Below are 23,613 nucleotides of genomic sequence, written 5' to 3'. Positions count from 1 at the left end.
TAAATGCTTTCTTTTTGTCATTTATTGCGCCCCTTACAGCTCTATTTAGCCATAGTGGTTTCCTCCTATTTCTAGCATGTTTATTCCCATAGGGTACATATTGTGCACAGGTCCAATTCAGGATGCTAATAAATGTCTCCCATTTGCTTTGTGTAGCTTTATGTCTCAGGATATTGTCCCAGTTTATTGCACTAAGATCATCTCTCAACCGTTGGAAATTTGCCTTCCTGAAGTTTAGTGTCCTTGTAACCCCTCTACTACACATCTTATTAAAGGTTACATGAAAACGTATTATTTTGTGATCACTATTACCCAAGTGACCCCCAACTCGTATATTTGATATGCTGTCTGGCCTGTTGGTTAATATTAGGTCTAGCAGTGTTCCCCTTCTTGTTGGGTCCTGAACCAGTTGTGAAAGGTAATTGTCTCTCATAGTTGTCAAAAACCTATTACCTTTGACCTCATTAGAATCACATATATCTTCCCGCAAGATGGGTTTTAAGGATGATTTTACATATAAACACACACCCCACCTCGCTTGTTTGTACAGTCATTTCTGAACAGACTATAGCCCTGTAAATTAACTGCCCAGTCATGGCTCTCGTCCAGCCATGTCTCAGATATCCCCATCATGTCATAATTATTTTCCACCAAAATTAATTCTAATTCCTGCATTTTGTTGGTGAGGCTTCTGGCATTAGTGTACATGCATTTTATGTATCTCTCTGTACCTCTATTCCTTCTTACTTTATTGACTGTTCTAACCCCACCCCCAATTTCCTTATTTGTGCCCAGTTCACTATCTGCACTTTCTTCCCCACCTATAAAATGAATACCCTCCCCCAAATCCCTAGTTTAAACACTCCTCCAACCTTCTAGCCATTTTCTTCCCCAGCACAGCTGCACCCTCCCCATTGAGGTGCAGCCGGTCCCTAGCGTAGAATCTGTAGCCAACTGAGAAGTCGGCCCAGTTCTCCAGGAACCCAAGTCCCTCCTTCCTATACAAGTTCTTGAGCCACTTATTTATCTCCCTAATCTCCCATTGCCTCTCTGGCGTGGCACGTGGTACAGGTAGTATTTCAGAGAATACCACCTTGGTGGTCCTTGCTTTAAGCTTGCAGCCTAATTCCCTGAAATCATCTTTAAGGGCCTTCCACCTACCTCTAATTTTGTCATTTGTGCCAATGTGCACCATTACCACTGGGTCCTCACCAGCCCCTCCCAGTAATCTGTCAACCCGATCAGCAATGTGCCGGACTCGAGCGCCAGGTAGGCAGCACACTGTTCGACGATCCCTGTCTTTGTGACAGATTGCTCTATCTGTTCCCCTAATAATTGAGTCCCCCACTACCAGCACCTGCCTGGCCTGCCCTGCTCTCCTATTTCCCCCCTTACTGGAGCTGACACTGCTCCGGCTTTAAGGGGACATTCCATGCTTCAGCAGTGCTACCCCTGTACCGACAACCCCCTCATCTGCCAACTTTGCAAACTTATTGGGGTGTGCCAGATCAGGACTAGCCTCCCTGGCACTCTTCCCTCTACCCCCCCTTCTAACTGTCACCCAGCTAGCTGTCTCACTGTCCTGCAGCTCCCTACTACCACCCTCCCCGACATCTACCCCAGTGAGCAGCTGATCAGTGAGCAACAGACTCCTTTCCATATTGTCAATGGATCTCAGTGTTGCCAGCTGCTCATTTAGATCCAGTACCTGGGCTTCCAAACGCACAATGTTCACACATCTCGCGCAGCAGTATGCAACCCCGACCGGCTGTTCAAGGATGGCATACATGTGGCAAGATGTACACTGGATAGCATTGCCAATAATGGAGCTCATTTCCTAATGGGGATTGCACTAGACAGAAATGTTAGGTAAAAAGAAATGTATAGAGTTAATAAACTACAGACAGCAATTCAGTCCAAATTCCTCCCTTCCAAACTCCCTGAATCCAAGTCACTGAACAACAAGTCACATACTTACTTCTATTTCCACTTACACTCCTGTCACACTCAGCTCGTTCACACTCGCTCAGGAAGAAGATTTAAAGAGGGTTTTTTTTTCCCCTTTTGCAGCAATGCACCCTACAGCTCAATCCACTTCCAAAGGACCAGTGTGTCGTCAGCGAGATGTACCGTCCCTGCCCACAAGCAGTAACTGCGTTGTTGAGGGCACGGCTAATGTTGTGGGACACGTGCTCGTGTAATGCAGAGATGGCACACCGGGAGAAATAGTGACGGCTGAGGACGGCCGCCGCCATCAGGTTGCAGAAAGCTTCCGTCGTCTCCACGAGCCTAAAAGGCAACATTTTGAGTGCAAGCAGTCGTGAAATGTATAAATTTAGTAGTGTGGCCTGTGGGGCGTTGGCTGCGTATTTGCGCTTGCATGCCAAGGACTGGGGTAGGGACAACTGAACGCTGCGATGGGACAAGGACGTGGAGGTGCTTGCTGATGGCGCTAGTTGAGAGTGTGCAATGACAGGTGCAGGGCAGGAGGCATCTTCGCATGCGCCATGGACAGAGGATTGGCTTGCATGCACAACAGCGGAAGAAGCAGTGGTGCCACCCACAGAAACTGACCCTGGGGTTCAGCCCACTTAGTCGGGTGCTTTGCTGCCATGTGCCTGATCATGCTGGTGGTGGTCAGACTGGTAGTTTTGCTACCCCTGCTAATGCTGGCATAGTATGTGCAAATGGCCTTTTTGGGGTTATCGGCAGAGTCTTTAAAAAACAACCAGACTCGGGAAGACCTAACAGTTGCACTGGCAACTTCCTTTGTGTTAATGTTACGAGGAATGGTTGCCCACCTTCTGTCTGCAGCCACCACACTGCTTTTTCCTGCCTGTTGTGGTGCTATGCCTCCCTCCCCCTGTGTGCTGCTGTCCTCACTCTGTATGTCCCCCTGCCAGGTTGGCTCAGTTACTATATCATCCACCACCTCGTCTTCCACTTCCGCACCCTTGTCCTCCTCTTGACTTTCTGGCAATTGTGTCTCATCATCGTCCACCTCTTGTGACACTTTCCCACAGTGACCATGGCTGCTCAAATATTTGGGTATTGCTACATGCGATCTCCTCTTGCCCCGCTTCAAGTGGACCGGGCGAGAGGCCAGAATCTATAAATGGAAAAGAGAACAGCTCTTCGGAGTGTCCAAGTGTGCGATCAGTTGTCTCCGGGCACTCGGCATGGTGGGAGGAAGGAGGATCAGGGTGAGGAATATGCAGTCCAGACTCATGGCTACTGAGACTTGACTGTGTGGAAGACAGGGTGGTGGTGGTGGTGGCTAAGTGACTGGAAGCATTATCTGCTATCCAACCAATAACCTTTTCATACTGCTCTGTGTTCAGTAATGGTGTTCTGTGGTCCCCTATTAATTGGGACAGGAAGGTCGAGCGAGAAGAGGGTGTTTGCTGTGGCACAATTTCAGCTAGCCCGCGGCCTCAGCCTCATCCTCTGCATGCACCATCATCACCATCAAGTCCACTTCCCCATCCCTTGCCTCGCGCCTTGCCCATTTTAAATGGAGGACAATATTTTCCACGTTCAGTACAAATGGCTGGATTTGAACCATAGTGATATGTGATATGTGTGACGGAAAACCACAGTTTTAAATAGCTGGCCTGTAGGTAACTATTTTTATCAGCGACCTCGTGTAAATAACTTCACTGACACACTGCAACAAAATTTCAATGGAGGCCAGAAATGGCAGAATTTTCAGCGCACTTATATGTGATCCATGTGACGGACAAACGACAGTTTTAAATAGCTGGCCTGAAGGTAACTATGTTTAACAGTGAACTGGTGTCAATAATTTCAATGGAGGCCAGAAATGGCAGAATTTTCAGCACACTTATATGTGATCTGTGTGACAGACAAACCAGTTTTAAATAGATGGATTTTTAGCGTTGTAATATGGAAAGGACCTGGCTGTATTCTGCAGTGCAAACAAGCAAATGGAGCAGAAAAACGCTGCTCTCTGGATTGCTTTTTAATCAAATAATCAGGATAAAGATCTAAAAAAAAATTATTCCTGGCCCCTGATACCTGGGGCTATTTCCAGAAATATCTGTAAAAGCACTATCAGCAAACAGAACTGGAACTCTATTTTATTATAAAAATATAAACCATAAATACCCACTACACAAAGAACAAGATGCAAAACCCCAACAAAACACAAACAAGTCCAAAATTATAATGTCCAGTAAATATAAAGCAAAAATGTCCAGCATAAAACATAAAATGTCCATACTTTCCCAAAATCCTTATTCCCCCCAGCAAGGGAAGACCTTAACCTCTTTTTTTTTTTTTATTTATCCAGAAAAACCCCTTCCAACATTCAGTCACATTCATACCTAACCCCCAAAAGAAACAACAAAACTGGCCCACTGCCAAAAACTTAAAGAAATAGGCCTCCTGGCCGAAAGCTTAATACACAGCAAACATTTTTTTTTTTTTGGAATTTTTTTTTGTTTTTTGTTTTTTTTCCCACCACCATTTTTGAAAACACCCAAGGTCCCACGAAAGTCTGTGGCCTTATCACAGCAAGGTACCACGAAAGTTTGTGGCCTACACAAAAAAAAAAGGTCCTTTTGCCTTTTCTGGCATCCCGCAGGACGTCCAATTTTCCACACAAAACCACCACAACACCTCCCTCCACCCCCCTAAAGCCCCCCACCCAACCTAAACTAACCCCCCATCACGCACAATACGCATACATAATTTATATACAGTACACAACATAACAGTAACAACAATACACAGCATAACAATAACAATATAACAAAGACTAACCATATACCTACATGACTTAACAACTTAACCAAAAGACCACTAACCATGTACCAAAAGATCACACCCAAGTTCAGTGCTTGCAAGCCCTATATTCAGATTCTGATACTGTAAAACAAAAAACTACAATGTGAGGGGAGCAGCCCACCACCAGGAAACTGGAGACTACTGAGGCTCTCACCCTAATCTAACACACAAACAGCCTGTCCCTCCCTATTAAAGAAAAAGAAAAACCTGTCCCTACCGCCCTACCAATCTATCCCTACCTGTCCCTACCTGTCCCTCTCTGACCCTCACTACCAACCTAATGCTAACTACCTATCCCTAAAGACTGTCCCTGTCTGTCCCTTCCTGACCCTACACATCCATCTGACCCTACAAATAAATATAAAATATAGAAAGGGACTAAACAAACCCTATCACAGACACACATACCCTAACTCTCCCTAGGGCACATTAAATGAGAACCCCCTCCATAGAAGGGAAGCCCTCCCTGCACCCAGCCTCTCATACTCCAGTGAGCACACTTTTGCCAGGTCACCCAGGATGTTCCTAATCACCTCTTCCCGGGGGAGGACTTTCTGCTGGGAGAACACTAAACACCTTGCGTTCCACGTGTAAAACCTAGTCACTAAGCTAACTAAGAAAACAGTGCCCCGATCTCGACCACCAAGAGACCTGAATGCCCCATAGGCCCACTCCGCATAGGAAAGGCCTGCCAGCCTGGGCCAGCCAATGGAAGCACCCACCCTCTTGTAGACCTCTGTATTAAAAGGACACCGAAGCAGGAAGTGCTCCATGCTTTCAAGCATGCCGCCACACTCCTCGCGGGGACAATCCCGGTCATCAGAGTTCCTGTACTTCAGGTTGTCCCTCACATACAGTCTCCCATGGAAGCAGCGCCAAGCCAAGTCCCAAAACTTCAAGGGGATCCGCTTAGAGCAGGGTTCCCCAACTCCAGTCCTCAAGGCCCACCAACAGGTCATGTTTTCAGGATTTCCTTAGTATTGCACAGGTGATGGAATTATTGCCTGTGCAGGTGATGCAATTATCACCTGTGTAATACTAAGGAAATCTTGAAAACATGACCTGTTGGTGGGCCTTGAGGACTGGAGTTGGGGAACCCTGGCTTAGAGTTTAATAACCCGAGCCCCACCTCTAGATCCCGGCTTGGGCAATCCTTGAGGGCCAGGGGCTTCTGGAAGTGGGTCAACAGAACCCTATTGTCAAGTAACCTCCTTGACAAGGTCCTGATCTCCCACACTCTCAGACCCCACCGGCGGATCACCTTCACAACCAGGGTAGCATAAGCCGGAAGATGCCCATGAGGCGTGCGAAGGTCCTTCACCCGCCCTCCTGTCTCCCATTCCTGGAAGAAAGGCCGAAACCACCCCCTACAGGAGAATACCCACGGAGGAGCCCTCTCTAACCAGAGGTTGGCGATGTTTGCCTTAAGAAAGGTGTTTACTAGAAACACCACTGGGTTGACCATACCCAACCCTCCTAGTCTCCTCGTGCGGTACGTGACCTCCCTCTTTATCAGGTTCAGCCTATTCCCCCATAATAGTTGGAAGAACAGGCTGTAGACCCACGTCCAAAGAGGCTCTGGCAAGATGCAGACGCTGCCCAGGTATATTAATAAGGGGAGCAAAAACCCCTTGGCCAGGTTAACCCTTTCCCTCAGGGTCAAGGACCAACCCTTCCACTGATCCACCTTCTGGGCGGCGATCTTAAGTCTGCCCTCCCAGTTTTGCTGGGGATAGTCCCCGGGGCCGAAACTGATGCCTAAAATTTTTGCTGTGGCCTGAGGCCCTGGAAGGGTGTCCGGGAGATCAAAACTTGGATCTCCCCCTCCCAGCCAGAGACTCTCACACTTATCCCGGTTGATCATGGACCCAGATGCCACCGAGTAGCGCTCAACCTCAGACATGACCCAGTCTGCCTCCTCTCTCGAGGATACAAAGAGGGAAATGTCGTCGGCGTACGCCACTACCCTCAAGGTGGCCTCTGGCTCCGCCCGGTCCATCCCGACTCCCACCAACGGTCCGCGCTCCACTCTCCTTAAAAAGGGGTCGATCGCGAACACGTATAACAGTGGGCTCAGAGGACAGCCTTGGCGGACACCAGACCTCACCTCAAAAGGGGGTCCGACCCAACCGTTCACAAGCGGAAAAGTCTCTGCCCCATTGTATAATACTCTCAACCAATCAACAAACCTCCCAGGCAGACCGTACCTCAGAAGGACGGACCAGAGGTACTCATGGTTAACCCGGTCAAAGGCCTTCGCCTGGTCTAAGGACAGCCAAGTACCCCTTCCAGTGACCTGCCCTGCCCTGCTCCACTGCCTCTCGGACACCGAGCACAGCACTAAAAGTACTGCGGCCTGGAACAGAGCAGTGCTGGGCCCCCGAAAGGAGCCGGGGTGCAAACTTCACCAACCGATCAAAAAGCACCTTTGCCAGAACCTTTCGGTCCGTATTGAGAAGCGCTATGGGACGCCAATTCTCAATACGGGACGAGTCTTTACCCTTCGACAGAATAATCAGGGCGGACTTCCTCATTGAACCGGGCAGAATGTCCGAGGAGAGACATTCATTAAAAACCTCAGTCATGAGGGGGACCAAAGAGTCCCTAAAAGTCCTGTAAAACTCGGATGTTAAGCCATCCGGACCGGGCGATTTTTTGGGCCGGAGCCCATCAATGGCCCGTCTCACTTCCTCTTCCCTGATTGCTTCTGCCAAAACATGAAGAGAGGGGTCATCCCCCTGGCTCAGGGATGGTTTCAGCCAGGAAAGCAGACATCTCATCCCGATCTGGATCCCTCCTTCCCAAGAGGTGCGAGTAGAAGGATCTGACCACCTCCAGGATCCCTGATTTGGATCTGTTCAGGGAACCCGTACTGTCGATCAGTCCTATTACCATCTTGCAACTCACTGACATCCTGCAGTTCCTGTAGGGGTCGGGCGAGCGGTACCTCCCGAAATCCCTCTCAAAAACTAAGGATGTGTGCCTATCATACTGGCACCCCTTCAGCAAGGCCTTCACCCTGGAGATTTCCTCACGGTCCCCTCCAGTCGAGACGAGCTGCTCGAGTTTCTTCCCCAGCTCCCGATAAAGGCGGTACCTGTTCAGGCCTCTGTGGCTCGAGAGCTGAGGGAAGAACCCCGCAACCCTTGTTTTGAAGATCTCCCACCACTCAGACTTACTGCTACAGAGACCCAACAGAGGTACCTGGCTCTGAAGAAATTCCTCAAAGGATTGTCTTACATCCGCCTCTTCCAACAGGGACGAATTCAGCTTCCATAGGCCTCTCCCTATCCGGGGAGTCTCTGTCACATTCAAGGAAAAGAAAATGAAACAGTGGTCGGAGAATTCCACCTCAACAGCGGACACTGCAGAAGAGACGGCTTCCACCTTTAAAAAAAACCTATCTATCCTAGACCTACAACTACCCCTATGAAAGGTGAAACCCCCGTGACCTGGGGTGTGCCGGATGTGGACATCCACCAGGCGAGCTTCGCTTGCTATGCTATTAAGAGTATTACTATCAAAAGCCAGCCTTCGGTCTCCGGGGCCTCCCCTATCACAGATCTAGTTATAGTATTAAAGTCCCCACCGAAGACCACCTGCCGGCTGGTAAAAAGATAGGGCTTGATCTTCAGGAAGAGACATTTACGGTCCCACTTTGACTGTGGACCTTAGATGTTAATGAGCCGGAGCTCCTGTCCCCCCATGAAGACGTCAAGGACCAAGCACCTCCCCATTTCTACCTCGATCACCCGTCTGCATTCCACCGAAGCGGCCTTAAAAAGGACCGCTACCCCGCTATACGGCTCGGCCGCAAGAGACCAGTATGAGGGCCCGCACCTCCACTCCCTCCTTGCTTTGTAAATGGCCCCCATGTCCGTTAGTCTGGTCTCCTGCAAAAATAAAATGTCAGCCTCAACTCGGTTGAAAAAATCAAAGGCCATAAATCTGGCCGCATCTGACTTTATACTGGCTACATTAATCGACGCCAGAGTCAACGGGGTAGGTTCCGCCATCATGGGTGATTGAGTTAGACGGCCTTCTTTTTCACCGCACCCCTCGATTTACTTTTTTCACCCTCAGAGGAGGAGCCAGACTCTCCCATCCTCTTTAGTGACACCGAGGTGTCCATAGCACCTGTCACCACCTTCCCAGTACCGGGTTCCTCACCCCTGGACCCCAGAGCAGTCCCCCCCCAGAGGAAAGTGAGCCCTCCGGAGGACGGACCCCGCCGCTCCCTGAAGGCACCTCAGATGTTACCGCCGGTCCCTCGCCCCCGACCTCCGACACAGCAGAGTCATCGAGGGCATGGAACCGGTTGGAGAGGGGGATCAGAGGGGAGCCGGTGAGCCCTTCCGTAGGCACCTTAGTGGCCAGGGGGGGGGCTTTAGATGTTTCTGCCCCTTTTCGGTTCTTCCTCCTCCGACTCTTACTGGCCTTACTGTCACCTTTTGTTTTAGGCTGCTCCACCACCTCCTCGTCCAGACTTTCATACTGGGAGGAATCATCAGAAGCAGCCACCTCCTCCCTCTCCATCCTCCTGATCTCCTCGTTCACCGCCTCCTCCCCCAGGGCCTCAGGGGCTCCGGCTGCCGCTTCTGGGGTGGGGACAGACATCACTCCAGTTGCCTGAGGCTTACCTTGCCCCCTACCCCCACGGCGCCTCACCTGTTGCCACTGGTGGGCAGATGAACTGGCCTCGCCTTCCCTCACTGGCCCCTCAGCTCCTCTCCCGCCCCCATCTCCAGCTCCAGCAGAGGATGCACCACCGGGGACCCCCCCACGGCTCTCCCCTGCCTGACCAGAGATGGTGTTAGAAACGGAGCGGGGGCAGCGGCTATACGGGTGACCTAGGTCACCACACAGATGACACCTAATGTCACCACAGGCCGCAGAAAGATGACCTACCCCGCCACACAAGGCACATTTCTGCACCTTGCAGCCCGCGCTGAAGTGACGGGGATCACCGCACCTGTGGCAGACCTTCGGTTGCCCCTGGTAGAAGATCAGGATCCTGTCCCTCCCCAGAAATGCTGAGGAAGGGATGTGGGTGACAGTACCACCTGAGACCTTCAACCTCATCATGAAGGTCCAGCCCCCTGACCAAATACCAAACTCGTCCCTGTTTTTCTTTGGGACGTCTGTGACCTCCCCATAGCGAGAAAGCCACGTCACGATGTCAATACCAGAGAGTGACTCGTTATTGGTTAGAACGGTCACTCTCTTTACTCCGTTCTGGCGAGACACCGCCTGCACAGCAAAGTCTCGCCAGCCGGGCTCCCCCTTCACCAGTTCAAAATTCGACCAGAAAAGCTCTAGGCCCTCCGGTCGAACAAAACTGATGTCAAAGATGGGGGTACCAAAAGGATGGATCAGGGCAAAGATGTCAGTTGCCCTGAAGTTCATCTTCAGGAGGAGCTCCACGACCCTCGCTCTTGGCGGGCACGCTTCACTGCCTCTCCATCGAAGACCGACTACATTCCTCCTGGCCACCCCCTGCCCGGCTGTCGGGAGGGACCACGCTCTCTCCCCCTCCCTTTTATCTCGGAAGGCAGCCAGGCCGTGTCTATCCAGCCAAAAGGCCAGGTCCACCTCTCTTCCCTCTACATGGATCGTCGGTTCTCCCTTCTTGAGGGCCTCCAGGAAACGGCGCCGCAAGTCACCATCCCTGAGGTCCAGAGGTGAGGAAGCCCCCCTAGAAGACCCCGAGGCCCCGGCTACTACCCCCGCAAAACTCCGGGGACCAGCAGCCGGGGGGGCAGATGGACCAGCCCCGTCCCCACTCCCCCCACTACCAACAGACATACCATTCTTACCCCCTGCCACAGACATACCAGCACTCGTATCCTCAACCACAGCCACATTCATACCCACGCCATCCCCATCCATGTCAACAGTCACCCCACTTGCCCCACTCTCACTCACATGCACACTGGGGTCACAGTTTTTCACTTTCTGCAGGCACTTTTTCCCAGCAGTTTTTTCACTGCTGCCACCTGCTGGCAGCACCTTCCCTGCTGGGGGGTTTTGGGAGCCAGTTGCTGCTGGCAGTTTTGCTGGCGCCCCTGCCCCAGATAAGCCCACGGGCACAGGGGACACCGACAGGCAGGCACCATCTCTGCTGTCTGCCGCAGCCGTGGCACTACTGCTCCCAGCAGCTTCCAGCGCTAAGCCCCGCCCCTTTTCGGGCGGAGCCACGCCCACTTTGGCGGGTTTTGCCTGCAAGGCCACGCCCCCTGCACCAGGCAGCACGGTGGGGGCCCCAGAGGCCACTCCCACAGGTGCTGTGGGTGACAGGGAGGCTACGCCCCCCACACCAGGCAGCACAGTAGGGGCCCCAGAGGCCACTCCCACCGGTGCCGTGGGTGACAGGGAGGCCACGCCCCCCACACCAGGCAGCACGGTGGGGGCCCCAGAGGCCACTACCACTGGCACCGTGGACGGCTGGGAGGCCACGCCCCCCTAAGCCAGCCGCGCCGGGACCCCCGAAGCCAACCCAGAACCGGGTCTACTCACAGGGGCCCCTGGACCAGCGGCACCAGCTCTCAGGGGCATAGCACCCCCTACCGTCACACCTTTCACCACAAATAGCCTGGCCACCCCAGCTCCGGCGACCGGCCCCAGGCTAGGCCACTCCCCCTCGGCACCCAGCGGCGGTGGAGCCCCCCGCGCTGACCCATTACTGGGCCCCTGCGCAGGGGGCCCCGACCTCGCCACGGATTTTGCCAGGGGAGCAAGCCCCACCTTACGCTTATGAGCCGGCTCTGCCGGAGCCGCAGGCCCCGCGCCCTTTACCTTACCAGGTCTCTGGGTCCCTGAAAGTGATCCAGATTTTTCAGCGGATCCGTGTGTGAGGGACCCAGACACCCCAGCACACGCCGCCGGAGATGCGGCCCCGGCTGTCGGTGCGCTGCCGGCAGCGCAGGAGGCAGCGGCAGATGTACACGCCACCCCCTGCACGCCAACAGGCGCACCAGGTGCCAGGCCAGACCCCCCTTTTACAGGGGCTCCAGCCCGAGCACCACCACAGGTGACACCCACCGTCGGGCCGCCCTCCGCGCCATGCTCCATATCAGACACCTCCGACCCACTGCCTCCATTACCACAAACAGAGGCAGCGCTCCGCGTGCCATGGCCTATGTTCTCCCCGCTCCCTCGCTGTGGACCCACAACAGAGTCCAAGCCGGGGTGGGTGGCGGGTGCCGCACAACGGGACAGGGGGGCCCCAGAGAGGGGGACATACACAAACTTATGTGTAATAGATGTTTTCCTCTTTTTTTTTGCTTTTCTCTTTGTCCCCCTCGCGGGTGCCTCATCCTCGCAGATCTCATCCCCGAACGTAAGCTGACCAAAACGTACTAGGGACTCGATCTGCTGGATCTGCTGCATGATGAGGCAGCCCCCCTCACTGCTACTGCTCCCATCCTCCCCCTCGCTCCCGCTGCCCTCTGAAGGGCTAGAATCAGACGGGAGAGCCATCTGCTGAGGGGCTATCCCGCTATGCGATGCCTGGAGATCACTTACCAGGCCACCAGGCAGTGGGTAGGGTGCAACCTCCTCCACGCATACCTCTTCCTCCTCCTCCACCGCCTGGCCGGGGCCCTGCAACCCCTCCAGAGCCCCACCGGTCATGGCTCTGAACCGGTCATCGTTCTGCAGCTTCTCACGAAAGGGTCCACTGCCCGCCAATATGGTGCCTCTGCGGTCCTCCAGCTCTTGTATGGCCCGCTTGATCTTCCGGACCGCGGCGGATAGCTCAGGCTTCTTGCTGCCAGAGGCCCTTTCGGACCTCTCCTGAGCTACCCTCAACTCCCCCCAGAGGGAACTTAGCTTTTTTGAGGTGTCCTCATACTCGCAGAGGTGCGCATGGACACGGGAGGCATAGGTGACGGTTGCCTCCCTCGCCACCTTGGTACCCCAATCAGGGGGCACCGCTGCAGCACCTCTGCTGGCACTCGACCTACCTCTGGAGGGAGGAGCCGCCGCGGTCGTAGCCTCGGGGGTCCTCCGGGTCTTCATGGTGGATCCCTTGCTGCCTTGGCCAGATCTTGCAGCCATAGCCTGGTTGGTGTTCCTCCCACCCCCCGCCGGCTTAGACCGGGAGGTGGGAGCCGGGGGCCCAGCCCCGGAGGCCAGTCCCACTCTGAGCTTCCTTTCCTGGGAAGGGGGCAGACAAAAAGTCCCAGATGGAAAAGATTACCTCCCTTCCCAGGAGCTCTCTCCAAACGCAGCACAAACAGCAGAGCACACGGCAGGCTCCGCCTCCACCACTTCCTGAATGAAGGTGCAACAGGCAGCACTGGAACTCTTTTTATTAGAAAAGTATAAAACAAACCATAAAACACACTGCACAAAGAACAAATTGCAAAACACAAACAAGTCCAAATTATAATGTCCAGCATGAATTAAAAGGCAAAAATGTCCTGCAATGTTCATGGAACATAAAACGTCCATTTCCAAAAGTCCCCCCCAGCAAGGGAAGACCTTAACCCTTTTTTTCCAAAAATATCCCCTTCCAACATTCACTCCACATTCATACCTAAACCCCCAAAACAAAACAACAAACTGGCCCACTGCCAAAAACAAAGAAATAGGCCACCTAGCCGAAACAAAAACTAAGAAATAGGCCACCTGGCCGAAACAAAAACTAAGAAATAGGCTACCTGGCCGAAACAAAAACTTAATACACAGCAAACCTTTTTTTTTTTTTGTAGTTATTTATATATATTTTTTTTTTGTTCCCACTCCCAACACCCAAGGTCCCACGATAGTCTGTGGCCTCATCACACCAGGGTCCCACTACAGTTTGTGGCCCACAAAGATACCAGGTCCTTTTGCCTTTTTTCCCATCCATTTTAGGATGTCCAAACCACCAACCCATCCACCAAAACCCCTCCCCCACACCCCCCTGAAACCCCCCACCCAACCTACACTAAACCCTCCCCAAACACACATCATAATACACAGACATATAAAAAATAATATACGCAACTTTATAACACTACAATAAACCTAAAAAATTTAATCACATTACCATATACAACAACCATGAACCAAAATCAGACCCAAGTTCGGTGCTTGCAAGCCCTATATACGGGTTCCAATACCATAAAACAAAAAACCACACATGAGGGTAACAGCCCACCACCGGGAACTGGAGACTACAGAGGCTCTCACCCTAATCTATCACACAGAATCCTATCCCTCTCTAATAAAGAAAAATCTGTCCCTACCAATCTTTCCCTACCTGTCCCTCACTACCAACCTAATACTAACTACCTGTCCCTAAAGACTGTCCCTACGTGTCCCTCCCTGACCCTACACATCTATCTGACCCTACAAATAAATATAAAATATAGAAAGGGACTAAACTAACCCTATCACAGACACACATTCCCTAACTCTCCCTAGGGCACATTAAATGAGAACCCCCTCCATAGAAGGGAAGCCCTCCCTGCACCCAGCCTCTCATACTCCAGCGAGCGCACTTTTGCCAGGTCACCCAGGATGTTCCTAATCACCTCTTCCCATGGGAGGACTTTCTGCTGGGTGGACACTAAACACCGTGCGTTCCACGTGTAAAACCTAGTCACTAAGCTAACTAAGAAAACAGTGCCCCGATCTCGGCCACCAAGGGATCTGAATGCCCCATAGGTCCACTCCGCATAGGAAAGGCCTGCCAGCCTGGGCCAGCCAATGGAAGCACCCACCCTCTTGTAGACCTCTGTATTAAAAGGACACCGAAGCAGGAAGTGCTTTCAAGCATGCCGCCACACTCCTCGCGGGGACAATCCCGGTCATCAGAGTTCCTGTACTTCAGGTTGTCCTCACATACAGTCTCCCATGGAAGCAGCGCCAAGCCAAGTCCCAAAACTTCAAGGGGATCCGCTTAGAGTTTAATAACCCGAGCCCCACCTCCAGATCCCGGCTTGGGCAATCCTTGAGGGCCAGGGGCTTCTGGAAGTGGGTCAACAGAACCCTATTGTCAAGTAACCTCCTTGACAAGGTCCTGATCTCCCCCACTCCCAGACCCCACCGGCGGATCACCTTCACAACCAGGGTAGCATAAGCCGGAAGATGCCCATGAGGCGTGCGAAGGTCCTTCACCCGCCCTCCTGTCTCCCATTGCTGGAAGAAAGGCCGAAACCACCCCCTACAGGAGAATACCCACGGAGGAGCCCTCTCTAACCAGAGGTTGGCGATGTTTGCCTTAAGAAAGGTGTTTACTAGAAACACCACTGGGTTGACCATACCCAACCCTCCTAGTCTCCTCGTGCGGTACGTGACCTCCCTCTTTATTAGGTTCAGCCTATTCCCCCATAATAGTTGGAAGAACAGGCTGTAGACCCGTGTCCAAAGAGGTTCTGGCAAGATGCAGACGCTGCCCAGGTATATTAATAAAGGGAGCAAATACCCCTTGGCCAGGTTAACCCTTTCCCTCAGGGTCAAGGACCAACCCTTCCACTGATCCACCTTCTGGGCGGCAATCTTCAGTCTGCCCTCCCAGTTTTGCTGGGGATAGTCCCCCGGGCCGAAACTGATGCCTAAAATTTTTGCTGTGGCCTGAGGCCCTGGAAGGGTGTCCGGGAGATCAAAACTAGGATCTCCCCCTCCCAGCCAGAGACTCTCACACTTATCCCGGTTGATCATGGACCCAGATGCCACAGAGTAGCGCTCAACCTCAGACATGACCCAGTCTGCCTCCTCTCTCGAGGATACAAAAAGGGAAACGTCGTCGGCGTACGCCACTACCCTCAAGGTGGTCTCTGGCTCTGCCCGGTCCATCCCGACTCCAACCAACGGTCCGCTTTCCACTCTCCTTAAAAAGGGGTCGATCACGAACACGTATAACAGTGGGCTCAGAGGACAGCCCTGGCGGACACCAGACTTCACCTCAAAAGGGGGTCCGACCCAACCGTTCACAAGCGGAAAAGTCTCTGCCCCATTGTATAATACTCTCAACCAATCAACAAACCTCCCGGGCAGACCGTACCTCAGAAGGACAGACCAGAGGTACTCATGGTTAACCCGGTCAAAGGCCTTCGCCTGATCTAAGGAAAGCAAGTACCCCCACTTCCAGTGACCTGCCCTGCTCTGCTCCATTGCCTCCCGGACACCGAGCACAGCACTAAAAGTACTGCGGCCTGGAACAGAGCAGTGCTGGGCCCCTGAAAGGAGCCGGGGTGCAAACTTCACCAACCGATTGAAAAGCACCTTTGCCAGAACCTTTCGGTCCGTATTGAGAAGCGCTATGGGACGCCAATTCTCAATACGGGACGAGTCTTTACCCTTTGACAGGATAATCAGGGCGGACTTCCTCATTGAACCAGGAACAATGTCCAAGGAGAGACATTCATTAAAAACCTCAGTCATGAGGGGGACCAAAGAGTCCCTAAAAGTCCTGTAAATCTCGGATGTTAAGCCATCCGGACCGGGCGATTTTTTGGGCCGGAGCCCATCAATGGCCCGTCTCACTTCCTCTTCCCTGATTGCTTCTGCCAAAACATGAAGAGATGGGTCATCCCCTGGTTCAGGGATGGTTTCAGCCAGGAAAGCCGACATCTCATCCCGATCTGGATCCCTCCTTCCCAAGAGATGCGAGTAGAAGGATCTGACCACCTCCAGGATCCCTGATTTGGATCTGTTCAGGGAACCCGTACTGTCGATCAGTCCTGTTACCATCTTGCAACCCACTGACATCCTGCAGTTCCTGTAGGGGTCGGGCGAGCGGTACCTCCCGAAATCCCTCTCAAAAACTAAGGATGTGTGCCTATCATACTGGCACCCCTTGAGCAAGGCCTTCACCCTGGAGATTTCCTCACGGTCCCCTCCAGTCGAGACGAGCTGCTCGAGTTTCCTCCCCAGCTCCCGATACAGGCGGTACCTGTTCAGGCCTCTGAGGCTCGAGAGCTGACGGAAGAACCCCGCAACCCTTGTTTTGAAGATCTCCCACCACTCAGACTTACTGCTACAGAGACCCAAGAGAGGTACCTGGCTCTGAAGAAATTCCTCAAAGGATTGTCTTGCATCCGCCACTTCCAACAGGGACGAATTCAGCTTCCATAGGCCTCTCCCTATCCGGGGAGTCTCTGTAACATTCAAGGAAAAGAAAATGAAACAGTGATCGGAGAATTCCACCTCAACAGCGGACACTGCAGAAGAGACGGCTTCCTCCTTTAAAAAAAACCTATCTATCCTAGACCTACAACTACCCCTATGAAAGGTGAAACCCCCGTGACCTGGGGTGTGCCGGATGTGGACATCCACCAGGCGAGCTTCGCTTGCTATGCTATTAAGAGTATTACTATCAAAAGCCAGCCTTCGGTCTCCGGGGCCTCCCCTATCACGGGGTCTAGTTATAGTATTAAAGTCCCCACCGAAGACCACCTGCCGGCTGGTAAAAAGATAGGGCTTGATCTTCAGGAAGAGACATTTACGGTCCCACCTTGACTGTGGACCATAGATGTTAATGAGCCGGAGCTCCTGTCCCCCCATGAAGACGTCAAGGACCAAGCACCTCCCCATTTCTACCTCGATCACCCGTCTGCATTCCACCGAAGCGGCCTTAAAAAGGACCGCTACCCCGCTATACGGCTCGGCCGCAAGAGACCAGTATGAGGGCCCGCACCTCCACTCCCTCCTTGCTTTGTAAATGGCCCCCATGTCCGTTAGTCTGGTCTCCTGCAAAAATAAAATGTCAGCCTCAACTCGGTTGAAAAAATCAAAGGTCATAAATCTGGCCGTATCTGACTTTATACTGGCGACATTAATCGACGCCAGAGTCAACGGGGTAGGTTCCGCCATCATGGGTGATTGAGTTAGACGGCCTTCTTTTTGACCGTACCCCCAGATTTTTTGTGCTCACCTTCAGAGGAGGAGCCAGACTCTCCCCTCCTCTTTAGTGACACAGGGGTGTCCATAGTACTAGACACCTCCTTTCCAGTACTGGTTTCCTCACCTCTGGACCCCGGGGCAGTTCCCCCCCCCAGAGGAAAGAGAGCCCCCCGGAGGACGGACCCCGTCGCTCCCTGAAGGCACCTCAGATGTTACCGCCGGTCCCTCGCCCCCGACCTCCGACACAGCAGAGTCATCGAGGGCATGGAACCGGTTGGAGAGGGGGATCAGAGGGGAGTCGGTGAGCCCTTCCGTAGGCACCTTAGCGGCCAGGGGGGGGGGGGCTTTAGATGTTTTTGCCCCTTTTTTGTTCCTCCTCCTCCGACTCTTAATGGTCTTACCGTCACCTGATTTTTTAGGCTGCTCCACCACCTCCTCGTCCAGACTTTCATACTGGGAGGAATCATCAGAAGCAGCCACCTCCTCCCTCTCCATCCTCCTGATCTCCTCGCTCACCGCCTCTTCCCCCAGGGCCTCAGGGGCTCCGGCTGCCGCTTCTGGGGTGGGGAGAGACATCACCCCGGTCGCCTGAGGCTTATCCTGCCCCCTACCCCCACGGCGCCTCACCTGTTGCCACTGGTGGGCAGATAAACTGGCCTCGCCTTCCCTCACTGGCCCCTCAGCTCCTCTCCTGCCCCCACCTCCAGCTCCAGCAGAGGATGCACCGCTGGGGACCCCCCCACGGCTCTCCCCCGCCTGACCAGAGATGGTGTTAGAAACGGAGCGGGGGCAGCGGCTATACGGGTGACCTAGGTCACCACACAGATGAAACCTAATGTCACCACAGGCCACGGCAAGATGACCTACCCCGCCACACAAGGCACATTTCTGCACCTTGCAGCCCGCGCTGAAGTGACGGGGATCACCGCACCTGTGGCAGACCTTCGGATGCCCCTGGTAGAAGACCAGGATCCTGTCTCTCCCCAGAAATGCTGAGGAAGGGATGTGGGTGACAGTACCACCTGAGACCTTCAACCTCATCATGAAGGTCCAGCCCCCTGACCAAATGCCAAACTCGTCCCTGTTCTTTTTTGGGACGTCCGTGACCTCCCCATAGCGAGAAAGCCACGTCAAGATATCGACCCCAGAGAGTGACTCGTTATTGGTTAGAACGGTCACCCTCTTTACGCCATTTTGGCGAGACACCGCCTGCACGGCAAAGTCTCGCCAGCCGGTCTCCCCCTTCACCAGTTCAAAATTCGACCAGAAAAGCTCTAGGCCCTCCGGTCGAACAAAACTGATGTCGAAGACGGGGGTACCAAAAGGATGGATCAGGGCAAAGATGTCAGTCGCCCTGAAGTCGATCTTCAGGAGGAGCTCCACGACCCTCGCTCTTGGCGGGCACGCTTCACTGCCCCTCCACCGAAGACGGACTACATTCCTCCTGGCCACCCCCTGCCCGGCTGTCGGGAGGGACCACACTGTCTCCCCCTCCCTTTTATCTTGGAAGGCGGCCTGGCCGTGTCTATCCAGCCAAAAGGCCAGGTCCACCTCTCTTCCCTCTACCTGGATCGTCCGTTCTCCCTTTTTGAGGGCCTCCAGGAAACGGCGCCACAAGTCACCATCCCTGAGGTCCAGAGGTGAGGAAGCCCCCCGAGAAGACCCCGAGGCCCCGGCTACAACCCCCGCAAAACTCCGAGGACCAGCAACCGGGGGGGCAGATGGACCAGCCCTGTCCCCACTCCCCCCACTACCAACAGACATACCATTCTTACCCCCGGCCACAGACACGCCAACATTCGTGTCCTCAACCACAGCCACATTCATACCCACGCCATCCCCATCCATGTCAACAGTCACCCCACTTGGGCCACTCTCACTCACATGCACACTGGGGTCACAGTTTTTCATTTTTTTCAAGCATTTTTTTCCTGCAGTTTTTTCACTGCTGCCACCTGCTGCAGCACCTTCCCTGCCGGGGGGTTTTGGGAGCCAGTTGCTGCTGGCAGTTTTGCCGGCGCCCCTGCCCCAGATAAGCCCACGGGCACAGGGGACACCGACAGGCAGGCACCATCTCTGCTCTCTGTTGCAGCAGTGGCACTACTGCTCCCAGCAGCTTCCAGCGCTAAGCCCCGCCCCTTTTCGGGCGGAGCCACGCCCACTTTGGCGGGGTTTGCCTGCGAGGCCACGCCCCCCGCGCCAGGCAGCACAGTGGGGGCCCCAGAGGCCACTCCCACCGGTGCCGCGGGTGACAGGGAGGCCACGCCCCCCGCACCAGGCAGCACAGTGGGGGCCCCAGAGGCCACTCCCACCGGAGCCGTGGATGAGAGGGAGGACACGCCCCCCACACCAGGCAGCACGGTGGGGGCCCCAGAGGCCACTCCCACCGGTGCCTTTGGTGACAGGGAGGCCACGCCCCCCGCACCAGGCAGCACGGTGGGGGCCCCAGAGGCCACTCCCACTGGCGCCGTGGACGGCTGGGAGGCCACACCCCCCGAAGCCGGCCGCGCAGGGACCCCCGAAGCCGACCCGGAACCGGGTCTACTCACAGGGGCCCCTGGACCAGCGGCACCAGCTCTCAGGGGCATAGCACCCCCTACCGTCACACCCGTTGCCACAAAAAGCCTGGCCACCCCAGCTCCGGTGGCCGGCCCCAGGCTAGGCCACTCCCCCTCGGCACCCAGCGGCGGTGGAGCCCCCCGCGCTGACCCATTACTGGGCCCCTGCGCAGGGGGCCCCGTCCTCGCCACGGATTTTGCCAGGGGAGCAAGCCCCACCTTACGCTTATGAGCCGGCTCTGCCGGAGCCGCAGGCCCCGCGCCCCTTATCTTAACAGGTTTCTGGGTCCCTAAAAGTGATCCAGATTTTTTAGTGGATCCGTGTGTGAGGGACCCAGACACCCCAGCACACGCCGCCGGAGATGCGGCCCCGGCTGTCGGTGCACCGCAGGCAGCGCAGGAGGCAGCGGCAGATGTACACACCGCCCCCCGCACGCCAGCAGGCGCACCAGGTGCCAGGCCAGACCCCCCTTTTACAGGGGATCCAGCCCGAGCACCACCACTGATGACTCATACCATCGGGCCGCCCTCCGCGCCATGCTCCATATCAGACACCTTGGACCCACTGCCTCCATTACCACAAACAGAGGCAGCGCTCTGCGTGCCATGGCCTATGTTCTCCCCGCTCCCTCGCTGTGGACCCACAACAGAGTCCAAGCCGGGGTGGGTGGCGGGTGCCGCACAACGGGACAGGGGGGCCCCAGAGAGGGGGACATACACAAATTTATGTGCAATAGATATTTTCTTTTTTTTTTTTGCTTTTCTCTTCGTCCCCCTCCCGGGTGCCTCATCATCGCAGATCTCATTCCCGAACGTAAGCTGACCAAAACGCACCGGGGACTCGATCTGCTGGATCTGCTGCATGATAAGGCAGCCCCCCTCACTGCTGCTACTCCCATCCTCCCCCTCGCTCCCGCTGCCCTCTGAAGGGCTAGAATCAGACGGGAGAGCCATCTGCTCAGGGGCTATCCCGCTATGCGATGCCTGGAGATCACTTACCAGGCCACCAGGCGGTGGGTAGGGTGCAACCTCCTCCACGCATACCTCTTCTTCCTCCTCCTCCACCGCCTGGCCGGGGCACTGCGACCCCTCCAGAGCCCCACCGGTCATGGCTCTGAACCGGTCATCATTAAGCAGCTTCTCCATGAAGGGTCCACTGCCTGCCAATATGGTGCTCCTGCGGTCCTCCAGGTCTTGTATGGCCTGCTTGATCTTCCGGACCGTGGCGGATAGCTCAGGCTTCTTGCTGCCAGAGGCCCTTTCGGACCTCTCCTGAGCTACCCTCAACTCCCCCCAGAGGGAACTTAGCTTTTTGGAGGTGTCCTCATACTCGCAGAGGAGCGCATGGATACGGGAGGCATAGGTGACGGTTGCCTCCCTCGCCACCTTGGTACCCCAATCAGGGGGCACCGCTGCAGCACCTCCGCTCGTACTCGACCTACCTCCGGAGGGAGGAGCCGCCGCCGTCGTAGCCTCGGGGGTCCTCCGGGTCCTCATGCTGGAACCCCTGCTGTCTTGGCCAGATCTTGTAGCCTTAGCCGGCTTGGTGTTCCTCGCACCCCCCGCCAGCTTGGACCGGGAGGTGGGAGCCGGGGGCCCAGCCCCGGAGGCCAGTCCCACTCTGAGCTTCCTTTCCTGGGAAGGGGGCAGACAAAAAGTCCCAGATGGAAAAAAAAAAAAACCTCCCTTCCCAGGAGCTCTCTCCACAGCAGCACACAGTCCAGGAAGCACACTGCACTCAGCTCGCTGCAGGCTCCACCTCCACCACTTCTTGAAAGAAGGTGCAGCAGGCAGCACTGGAACTCTTTTTATTAGAAAATTACAAAAACACAGATACACAACACAAATACAAACATAATACAATAAGAAACAAAAACCCCAGCAAAACACTGCCCCAAATCCCAAAATTAAGTAGAGTCCAATAAATTAACGTACGACACAGAAATGTCCACACAAAAATGTCTCTGTAGGAGACCCCCCAGCAAGGGAAGACCCTAACACACCCTCTTCCTGCCCTGAAGTATACTTGACCCCCAACACTCTTCCCACTCACACCTGCACATTTACACCTAACCCCCTAAAAAGGAAAACTAAAAAACTGGCCCATCGCCCAAAATCAAAATATAGGCCACCTGGCCAAAACTTAACCCACTCTATAACACACATTTTTTTTTTTTTTCCCCCACCACCATTTTTTTTAACACCCAAGGTCCCACAAAAGTCTGTGGCCTTATCACAGCAAGGTAACCACGAAAGTTTGTGGCCTACACAAAAAGGTCCTTTTGCCTTTTCTGGCATCCCGCAGGACGTCCAAAATTCCTCACAAAAACACCACAACACCTACCCCCCACCCCCCTAAAGCCCCCCACCCAACCTAAACTAACCCCCCCACACGCACAATACACATACATAATTTATATACAGTACACAACACAACAGTAACAACAATACACAACAAAATAACAATATAACAAAGACTAACCATATACCTACATGACATAACTTAACCATAAGACCACTAACCATGTCCCAAAAGATTAGACCCAAGTTCAGTGCTTCCAAGTCCTATATTCACATTCTGATACTGTAAAACAAAAAACTACAATGTGAGGGGAGCAGCCCACCACCAGGAAACTGGAGACTACCGAGGCTCTCACCCTAATCTAACACACAAACAGCCTGTCCCTCCCTATTAAAGAAAAACCTGTCCCTACCGCCCTACCAATCTTTCCCTACCTGTCCCTCTCTGACCCTCACTACCAACCTAATGCTAACTACCTATCCCTAAAGACTGTCCCTGTCTGTCCCTTCCTGACCCTACAAATAAATATAAAATATAGAAAGGGACTAAACTAACCCTATCACAGACACACATACCCTAACTCTCCCTAGGGCACATTAAATGAGAACCCCCTCCATAGAAGGGAAGCCCTCCCTGCACCCAGCCTCTCATACTCCAGTGAGCGCACTTTTGCCAGGTCACCCAGGATGTTCCTAATCACCTCTTCCCGGGGGAGGACTTTCTGCTGGGTGGACACTAAACACCGTGCGTTCCACGTGTAAACCTAGTCACTAAGCTAACTAAGAAAACAGTGCCCCGATCTCGGCCACCAAGGGATCTGAATGCCCCATAGGCCCACTCCGCATAGGAAAGGCCTGCCAGCCTGGGCCAGCCAATGGAAGCACCCACCCTCTTGTAGACCTCTGTATTAAAAGGACACCGAAGCAGGAAGTGCTTTCAAGCATGTCGCCACACTCCTCGCGGGGACAATCCCGGTCATCAGAGTTCCTGTACTTCAGGTTGTCCCTCACATACAGTCTCCCATGGAAGCAGCGCCAAGCCAAGTCCCAAAACTTCAAGGGGATCCGCTTAGAGTTTAATAACCCAAGCCCCACCTCCAGATCCCGGCTT

This window comes from Phyllobates terribilis, unplaced genomic scaffold (assembly GCF_046119375.1).
Source record: "Phyllobates terribilis strain yellow unplaced genomic scaffold, ASM4611937v1 Scaffold_5__5_contigs__length_657084704, whole genome shotgun sequence".
Taxonomy (NCBI): Eukaryota; Metazoa; Chordata; class Amphibia; order Anura; family Dendrobatidae; genus Phyllobates; species Phyllobates terribilis.
Note: the sequence above shows the minus strand (reverse complement) of the source record.